The 9,439-nt window shown below is 25.9% G+C and overlaps 1 long non-coding RNA gene across 2 annotated transcripts in view; it reads left to right on the forward strand.

Annotated features, from left to right (window-relative positions):
- LOC147816717 (uncharacterized) overlaps positions 1–8,968 on the forward strand; it is a 52,953-nt gene extending 43,985 nt beyond the window's left edge. Inside the window, exons 9-10 of one of the 2 annotated variants that reach the window (XR_015428811.1) lie at positions 5,641–5,696; positions 8,739–8,968. This is a non-coding gene — a long non-coding RNA (uncharacterized LOC147816717). The remainder of the gene's footprint in view (positions 1–5,640; positions 5,697–8,738) is intronic. The other variant, XR_015428810.1, reaches the window with a different exon arrangement.
- Positions 8,969–9,439: the final 471 nt, after the last annotated feature.

Consider the following 9,439-nt stretch of genomic DNA (forward strand, 5'->3'; position numbering starts at 1 on the left):
ACTTTGAAATCAGCTGACGAATTTTACAAATATAAAAAATATTTATTTAAAAGATGTATAGATTGTGATCTTAAAAGAAAATATATATATTATGAATGCGATTGTGGCAAAAATTATACTTATTCACATAAACAAAGACATTTTAGAAGTAATTTTCATATAAAACGTATGAACTCCTTTTTATAAAAGTATTTATAAATTTTCTTCCTTATAAATGAGTAACATGACAAAGGAGTTCAAACACTTGAGTAATGTACTCTCAACTTTCAGTATTAAAAAACTAAGAGAATTGATAACTAAACTTAAAATTCCTGTCCTGACTGATAAGAGATTAAAATCAAATATTATTGAATCAGTAGTTTCGTATATCAAAAGTACAGGAAATTATAAATCTGTTTTATCAGATTATTTAGGATTGGATGTTTCTTATTATATGGAAAACAAAACTAAACTATTTAATAAATATCCTAAGTATAGAAATGAATTAAAAAAAGTTTTTGATTCTTATAATTTAAAATATAAAGATGGTAAATTTATACCTAAAGAAGAAAAAAATATAATAACTGAAACTAATTTAAATGCTTTGTATAGGCCTCAAAAAATAAAAGATAAGGTAAAAGTAGAGGTAAATCTTAAAAATTTCTTTAAACCAGATTATAAAATTATTGAATTCAGAGGTCAATATATTGAAAAATATAAAGTTTATAGAAAACAATATAGAGTGGTAGGATCTAAAATTTTACCTGAACAATACTATAATATTTTAAGAAATGTATTTAAAAGGGCTATTGGAAATATTACAGGAAAAGTAGATGTAATTATACATAATCCTAAATTAAATGTACCTTTTCATGATAAAATGATGTCAACTAAAACTGCTTTTAATGAATACATTGATAAATTATCCAACCAAATTGAATATAAAGAAATCGATATAACAGAGTGTATATTTGATTTTAATGTCATCGAATTACCTCATGGTGGTAGACACAAGGCTTTAAAAATGTATTCTGAAACAGATCCAGCAAAAAAGAAAAGTATTTGTCAAATAAAAAATGATGATAATATATGTTTGGCTAGATCAATTGTAACAGCTTTAGCTATCCAAAATCCTGAACTGTTAAGTGATAAATTATGTACTGAAAAATTATCAAGTAATGAAATAATTTATATTAAAAAAGGTCGTGTTTTACAAAAAACATTAGCTATAAAATTACATGATGTATGTAAAATTCCTTTAGAAGTGTGTAGTTTAGAAGAAGTTAAAATATTTGAAAATTTTTTAGACATTCAGATCAATATAGTTTGTAGAGAAAATGGTAATGAAATTATATATAATGGTGATTATAAATCAACATGTATTTTTATATATAAGAATAGAAATCATTTCGATGTCATTACATCAATGACAGGATTTTTAGGTAAGAATAATTATTGTAATTATTGTAAAGTGGGTTATAAACGTTCAAATCAACATAAATGCCCTTTAAAATGTGATAGGTGTTTTGTTGAAGAATCTAATTGTGAAGGAGAGGAAATATTTTGTAAAAAATGTAATCGGAAATTCTTAGGAGAAAATTGTTTTGATAATCATAACAAGAAAAATTCAGAAGGTTTTACTGTTTGCAAATTACTATGGAAATGTCTAAAATGTAAAAGAAATATTAATAGAAATGAAAGGAAAACAGAAGAACATATATGTGGTGAATATCGTTGTAATAATTGTTGGAAATGGGTTATGAAAGGTCATGAGTGTTTCATGAAATATGAAAACAGTAAAGGAGGTGTATGTGAAGATAATTGTGTAAAAAATAAAAGTATTAAATTAGATTGGTGTAAGAAATGTAAAACAGGAAAATACTTATTTTTTGATGTTGAAACCAAGCAAGATACAGGAATTCATGAAGTGAATCTAGTTATATGTCATGATTTTCATGGAAACGAAACAGAATTTAAAAATGAAAACGATTTTTGTGAATGGTTATTTTGCGAGGAACACGAAGGATATACAGTTATAGCTCATTATGGAAAAGGATTTGATTTTCAATTTTTAGCTAAATATTGTTTCAAAAAGCATATTAAAGTATTTACAATTTACCAAGGAAATAAACTAACATATATGAATGCTGATGGTTACTATATAAGATTTATTGATTCTATTAATTTTACAATGTGTGCACTTAAAAAATTTCCTAAAACATTTGGTTTAAATGAACTGGCCAAGGGTTATTTTCCTCATTTATTCAACAAACAAAAGAATCAAAATTATATTGGTAAATATCCAGATAAATATTACTATGGATATAATTATATGGTTGATGAAGACAGGAAAAAATTTGATAAATGGTATGATTCCATTAAACATGAAACTTTTGATTTCCAAAAGGAATTTATAAAATACTGTAGATCTGATGTAGATATTTTAAGAAAAGGTTGTTTAGAATTAAGAAGATTATTCTTAGTAACTGTGAATATAGATCCGTTTAAATATGTAACTTTAGCTGGTCTATGTATGGCCATTTACAGAGATAAATTCTTGAAAGAAAACACAATAGCTATTGATGAAATTGTCATTCAAAAAGATCAGTACAGTAAAAAATCAATAGCTTGGTTAGATTACATATCAAAAAAGGAAAATATTAATATACGCCATGCTTTGAATGGAGGAGAGAAAAAATTACAATTAGGTGAAAAATGTTATAAGGTAGATGGATTTTATAAAAATACAGTATTTCAATTTAATGGATGTTTCTGGCATGGATGTACCAAATGTTTCACTAGAACAAAAGTAAACACGGTTAATCAATTGCTCATGGAAGATTTATATAAACGAACTAAGAAGATCAATAAAAATATAATTGAAGCAGGTTATGAATTGGTAAATATCTGGGAGTGTGATTTTGATAATAATAAGGATATGAAAAATTACATGAAAAAAGAATGGAAGAGAGATTTTATAGAACCTTTAAATCCTAGAGATGCTTTTTATGGTGGAAGATGTGAACCTACCAAATTAAAATATGAAATGAAAAGTAATGAAAAAGGCAGATATATTGACGTATGTTCTTTATATCCTACTGTAAATTATTTTGATAACTATCCAGAAGGTCATCCAATCAAAATATTTAATCCTAAAAAATACGATGAAAATTGGTATGGATTAATAAAATGTAAAGTACTTCCACCTAGAAAATTATATCATCCAGTATTACCTTATAAAGCAGAAAAATTAATATTTTCATTATGTAGAACTTGTTCTGAAACAATAAAATGTAATCATTTCAAAACCACTTTAGAAAAGAAAAAATGTAAGCAGTGTTATGAGATAAGAAATTCTGAGTGTAAACACACTGATAACGAAAGATGTCTAATAGGAACGTGGACTACCGATGAGATCAGATTAGCTGTTAAAAAAGGATATAAAATATTGAATATATATGAGGTTTGGCATTTTGAAAATAAAACAAATGAATTGTTTAAAGAATATGTTAAAACGTTTTTAAAGATTAAACTAGAAACATGCGATAAATGGAAAAACAATTTTAAAAATGAAGAAGAATACAGACAAATAGTTAAAGAAAAATTAGATATAGAATTAGATAAAATTGAAGAAAATCCAGGTTTGAGATTCATAGCTAAAATATGTTTAAATTCTTTATGGGGTAAATTTGGTCAGAGAAATAACATGAAACAAACTGAATATGTGATGGAAATTGAAGATTTTTATAGAATTATTCTAAATGATACTATTAAAGATTTGAATATGAATTTTTTGAATGACGATTGTGTGGAAATGAGTTATAAAATGAAAGATAAATTTGAAAAAAATAACTTCAATACTAATATATATATAGCTGCTTTTACAACTAGTTCTGCCAGAATTAGATTATATGAAATGTTAGATAAATTAGGAGATAAAGTACTTTATTATGATACAGATAGTGTAGTATATATAGACGACGGAACCAATAAAATTGAAACGGGATGCATGTTAGGAGAATGGACTGATGAATTGGGAAATGATAAATATATTACATCTTGGATAGCTGGAGCCTCTAAAGATTATGGGTATAAATTAAATGATAAATCTGTATATGGAAAAGTAAAAGGATTTAAAATGTCTTATCAGAGTGAAACCATATTAGACTTTGATAATAGGGCTAAAATAATAACAGGTGAAACAGATTGTTTAGATGTAGAAATCAATCAGTTTAAAATCGAAAAAGATAGGAATATTTCAAGTATTAAAACAAATAAACGTTATACCTTTGGATACGATAAACGTAGACTTTTAGATAATTATGATACTGTACCTTTTGGCTTTTAAAAAAATGTTTCTTAATAAATGGATAAGATTACAGTCATCCTAAACATTCAGGGATTTATTTTTCCCAGTCGTAAGATTTTAAGAGAGATAGGATGGGTTCATTTAAATTTACCAATCGGTGAATATATTGGCGTATTTACACCTAATTGTGAATTGAATGATCAAGAATTGAAGATTGTACGTAAATGTACTTCAGAAGTACACGGATTAAGATTTAATAGAAATAAGAATAGTTTATGGATAAATCATCAAGATGTAAAAAATTATATAAATAACCTATATCAACTATATGGTGGTACATTTGCTTATAAAGGAGGTATTTTAGAAAAAGAGATATTAGATGAATTGAATATACCATCTATTGACATTGATGTACCTAAATGTACTAAAATTTTAGGACCTGGATGTTCGTTATACAAGTGTATGTATTACAGAAATTATATTACAAAAAATGTTTCTAAATAAATGGAAGAATTTAATGACCTCAAACGATTTCCTGAAACATACAAATTAAATGAACTCGAGATAGGTAAATATAATTTAATATCATTGAGAAAAATAAATACAAAATACGGTGACTCTATTATAGCTAGATTAGAAGTAGACAATGATGAGAAAGATTTTTATCTCTCGAAATGTCATGGTGAATTATCTGATAAAGCTATAAGAAAAATTAATAGTGGAAAATATATTTTTGATTTTAAAGGTAAAAATAAATATTACGATTATGAATTACATGTAAAATAAAAAACGATATTTTCAATAAGGTTTTAATAAAATAAAAATTATTAATATAAAAATAAGAATTTTTAAATATGCTGATATTTCATATAAAAATGTAAAATATAGGCCTATTTTAAATTTTTTTAATATTAAAAATAGGAAATTAATAGTAGTATATGGAAAGGGCAAAAGTGTCCTCTAGCCCCCCCCATATACTACTTTGATCTTTCTGGAAAACTTTAACTTTTATAGACTCGTGAATTTTATGCTAGATTCCTAGATCCAGCGAAAATATTCAAAATTTACATTTATATGTTTTTGAAATGGGTATTTATGGTTATGAAATGTTGGCAACTTTTTAATTTGTATTTTATTAGACAACTTGGATTTTTTGTAGCTTATAAATTAATTGTATTATACATTCTTTTCATGTTCTTCTCTTAGTATAAGACACCTACAAGTTCACTTAGTTCCCTAGCTTTCAAAATTGCAATTAAAAGATTTAAATGCTGGTATTAACACTTTAATATTGTATTTGAAGAAAAAAAAAATTATAGATTAAAAAAAATTTATTTAATTTCTTTTTTTAGTTTGGGTAGCACTAACGAAAGAATTAGGAAATATGAAAATAAAAAAAGTTTTTTAGGTAATTAATTATCATTTTATGAATTTTTTAATTTTAGAACTTTGTAGTGATACAATCTACTAATTAAACTATATTAAGTCAATTATTCTTTGAAACAATTAAATTTTCTTCAATTTGGTTTTTATTGTTATTTATTTAGTTTTAATACATATCAATTATATTTTTTAACAAAAATATAAAATATGTTTTGAAAAAATATGCATTACTAGTTATTTCTACATCTAAAAATATTTAGACTTGTTTTAAAGGTGAACACATATGATTGCTATTACTTTGTACTTGTATATTTACTATCTTTCTTTTATTCTCTAATGTAGTGTATTTACTTGTAAAATATTGTCTTTTTTGAGGAATTTTGTTTTTAGTTACTTTTTTTCTCTCAATTTGATGGACTAGATATATCTTTCAATACACTGTCAAAAAAATGTTTTGCAAATATGGAAAATTATATCTTCTGAAACACAGTACTTCTATTTTGGGTTATAAAGGAAGTTCTGTGCAAAAATTGTGTTTACCATTACGAGGGTTGGTTAGTCCCAATGTTTGATACAGGAATTGTCTTGTCTTCTGGGTTGGGTTCAAAATTTACAAGAAAACGTAGTTAAGCATTGATGGTTGTAAACCTGAAACTGGGTTGACTGCGCAATGACAGTTATAAAATAAAACATGAAGTTGTGCTAAAGATAAATGTGTTGAGATAATACTATCTTTATTGGGAGAAGAGGATTGTACCATTCTTTTACTCAATGCTGCACAAATCTCAGAATCCCTTAGCATTAAATTTTTCAGAAACAGATTCATTGGAGATCTTGACTTTTCTTTGATCTTGTCATTGAATATGAATCTCTAAATATTTTTTTTTAAATATTTACTCAATTTGTTCACAACTATTCTTTCTAAAGAGTGATTACCATCAACGGGCACCAAAACAAATGTTGAAAAATAGCATCACGCTCATATTCGTGTGCTGTTCTCAGAGGTGCCAACCATTACAATTTCTTCATAATTATTACGATTTTGTACACAAAATAAGGGTCTAAATTATGGTTTTAAGGAATTTTCATAGTAATCTATTTAAAATACGTTATTTTTCAACTACCAAGAGTTAAGAATTTTTGCATTTTGCAACTAATCTACGATAATTCTTTTTGACTCCTTGGAACCATTTCTAAAACAATACAAACATAAAGAAGTATAAACTATAGGAAAAGTATAAAAGTATAGGAAAGCAAAAGAACTTAAACTCAAGTCTGAAATGCTGTGAGAAAATATTTTTAGTGATTTAAATGTAGTTGTCTGAAAAGGTAATAAGGGTTCGTTCTAATTTAACCAAAAATTAAAACATCGATACAACTGTTTTACAATTAAGTATAAAATTTCATTGTCGGATATTTTTTTAATTGCCAAGGTATTGATTTTTTTTATAGTAAATACATACCTAATTATACTAATTTTTTATGAATATATAGAATTTAGTAATTTATACATCTTAGAATTGTGCTACTTGTGAATGCTAATTTCTATTGAATTCTATGTTGTTGTAAGGTTGAACTGTATTGTTCTAATGAAAATTAAATCATCATAAAAATAGAATAAATGCTGAGCATTTTGCTCTTTCATAAAAGAAGCATCCTTTCACGAAAAAAATATATTATTATCATTTCAACACTCCCCGCTACTCCAGAAAAGACGTTCCAATCCTCCGTTCTAGAATTACATTATTTTTAATGCCAGCTTGGTGAGTCATTCCCCACATGTTAGCTAGTTTAGAAAGTTTCATTTTGTTCTTGATACTTAAGAAGCATTTTAATCTTCTTAAGCATTTCAATCTGTTTTATGCAGATCTGTTTTATATTTTCTGTTTTATGCAAATCTGTTTTATGTTTTATCTTCACAAGCATTTTAATCTGTTTTATGCAATGTATTCCTTCATTTAAAACTGATTGGTTATTGCTTTTGCATTTTTGATGCTGGCATTTCAATACAACCTATAAATTGTCTAAAGTAAGAGCTCCGCTGGCATTTCGTCTGGATCCATGGTGGTGACTATGGTAATTATAATATGGTATTATGGTAGATATAACTATTCTAAGTAGGGGTGTGGGGTCACTGTTTAGAACAGGTTTTGGCTCGTGTCGGCAAGAGAAAGGGAATCTTTTTCATCAGTCTATTGTGTTAGCCCTCAAGTGAAGAGGAGCTACCCTCCCTGAAATGCGTTATTCTGTTTCCATAGCAGCAGACGGCTTCATATTTTGTGGCGGGGGGGGGAGTTCTTACCTCAGACAAACTATATAGACCTAACAGCACAATCTTCATGTTCTAACCTCCATTTAGGATTCCACTGAGAATATTCCAAAAATTAGGCATAGTCTTACATATACCAAGCAAAAATTGTGTGTTAGGTATAAAATTTAACACAAAATCGTATTTTATGTAAATTTCAGAAATTCCACAATTAAATAAAAAAAAACATTCTTAATTTTTTCAAATTTTTTTTTATAATATATTCAAATGAATTAAAGAAAATTAATTAAAATTTTCATCATAGTTTCATGGCTGCTGATTTCAATATTTAAAAATACAATCTGAGTTAACTTTTAGGAAATCTTCAAATATGCTTAGGAAATAACCCCACCCCTACTCTTACTGCGAATAATTCTGTCTGTTCCTCCAAAAATATTCTTTTCTCTTTCTTTATTTTTATAACATAAAATTGAAGCAACAGGAAAGTGCAATGTATATATAATTATCTGAAAATTTTGTTTAACTTTGGTTTATACTAATAACTTTTTTATACTTAGTAGTATTCTGACAATCCACTTTTTTATATTTGATGAGAAACAAACAAAAGTTTAAGGATGTTTTTTTTAATGAAAATTATTTATATCTTTCAAAAAGGAAGAGAAAAATCTTTCTCTGTTTTCAGATCTTTATTTTCACCATTATTGATACTTATTTTAACCATTATTGATTTAATGATTACTTGCTTTTATTCTTGTAAAATTTCTGTTCTATTAAAATTTTGGACTATTAATGACCTAGTGGAAAAGATGTTGTATGAAAAAAACCACTTTTGTTTTGAAGCGGAAGAGAGTGACTTAATTGATGAAGGGAACAATGCAATTATTGCAAGATATATTTATTGCCTGATGAAGAGATAGAAGAACCCGACTTTTGACCACAGATTGTGTATTGTGAAATATTTATATAATGAAGATATTTATTAAATGTTTGATTTCTTTTTTACTTGAATTAAAGTCTTTTTCTATTAATGGCTAAATTTAATTGCAAGCAAAAGATTGTTTTCTTTCTTTCTTTTTTTATTTATTTTTTTTTTTTTTTTTTTTTTTTTTATTTTATTGATTCAGTTTCTTTGTATGAGTGTTATGCTTTGCTCATTTTAATTCATTGTGTGAGTAACTCATCATTTTTAAATTCATCCCTTTTATTGTTACAAAAGGATACAAAAATGATCATTTGTTTCTGGGTTTTAAAAAAAGTTTTTTATACCATGGAGGTTGAGGATGTCTTAAACTGATTTTTGACAGTATACTTGAGATTTTCTTCCAAAACTGTCCTATAATACTGTAAATAATCAAAATAGGGTGTCCTATAATACTGTAAACAATCAAATAATCAAAAACTTATAACTTGGAATATTTTCTGAATGGATTTTTTTCTAATAAAAAATAAATATTATTTCATATTTAGCTTTAAATATTTGTATATCAAGTAAAACGTAT

Source organism: Parasteatoda tepidariorum, chromosome 1, assembly GCF_982258835.1.
Source record: "Parasteatoda tepidariorum strain Cologne lab strain chromosome 1, Ptep-v5.0, whole genome shotgun sequence".
NCBI lineage: Eukaryota > Metazoa > Arthropoda > Arachnida > Araneae > Theridiidae > Parasteatoda > Parasteatoda tepidariorum.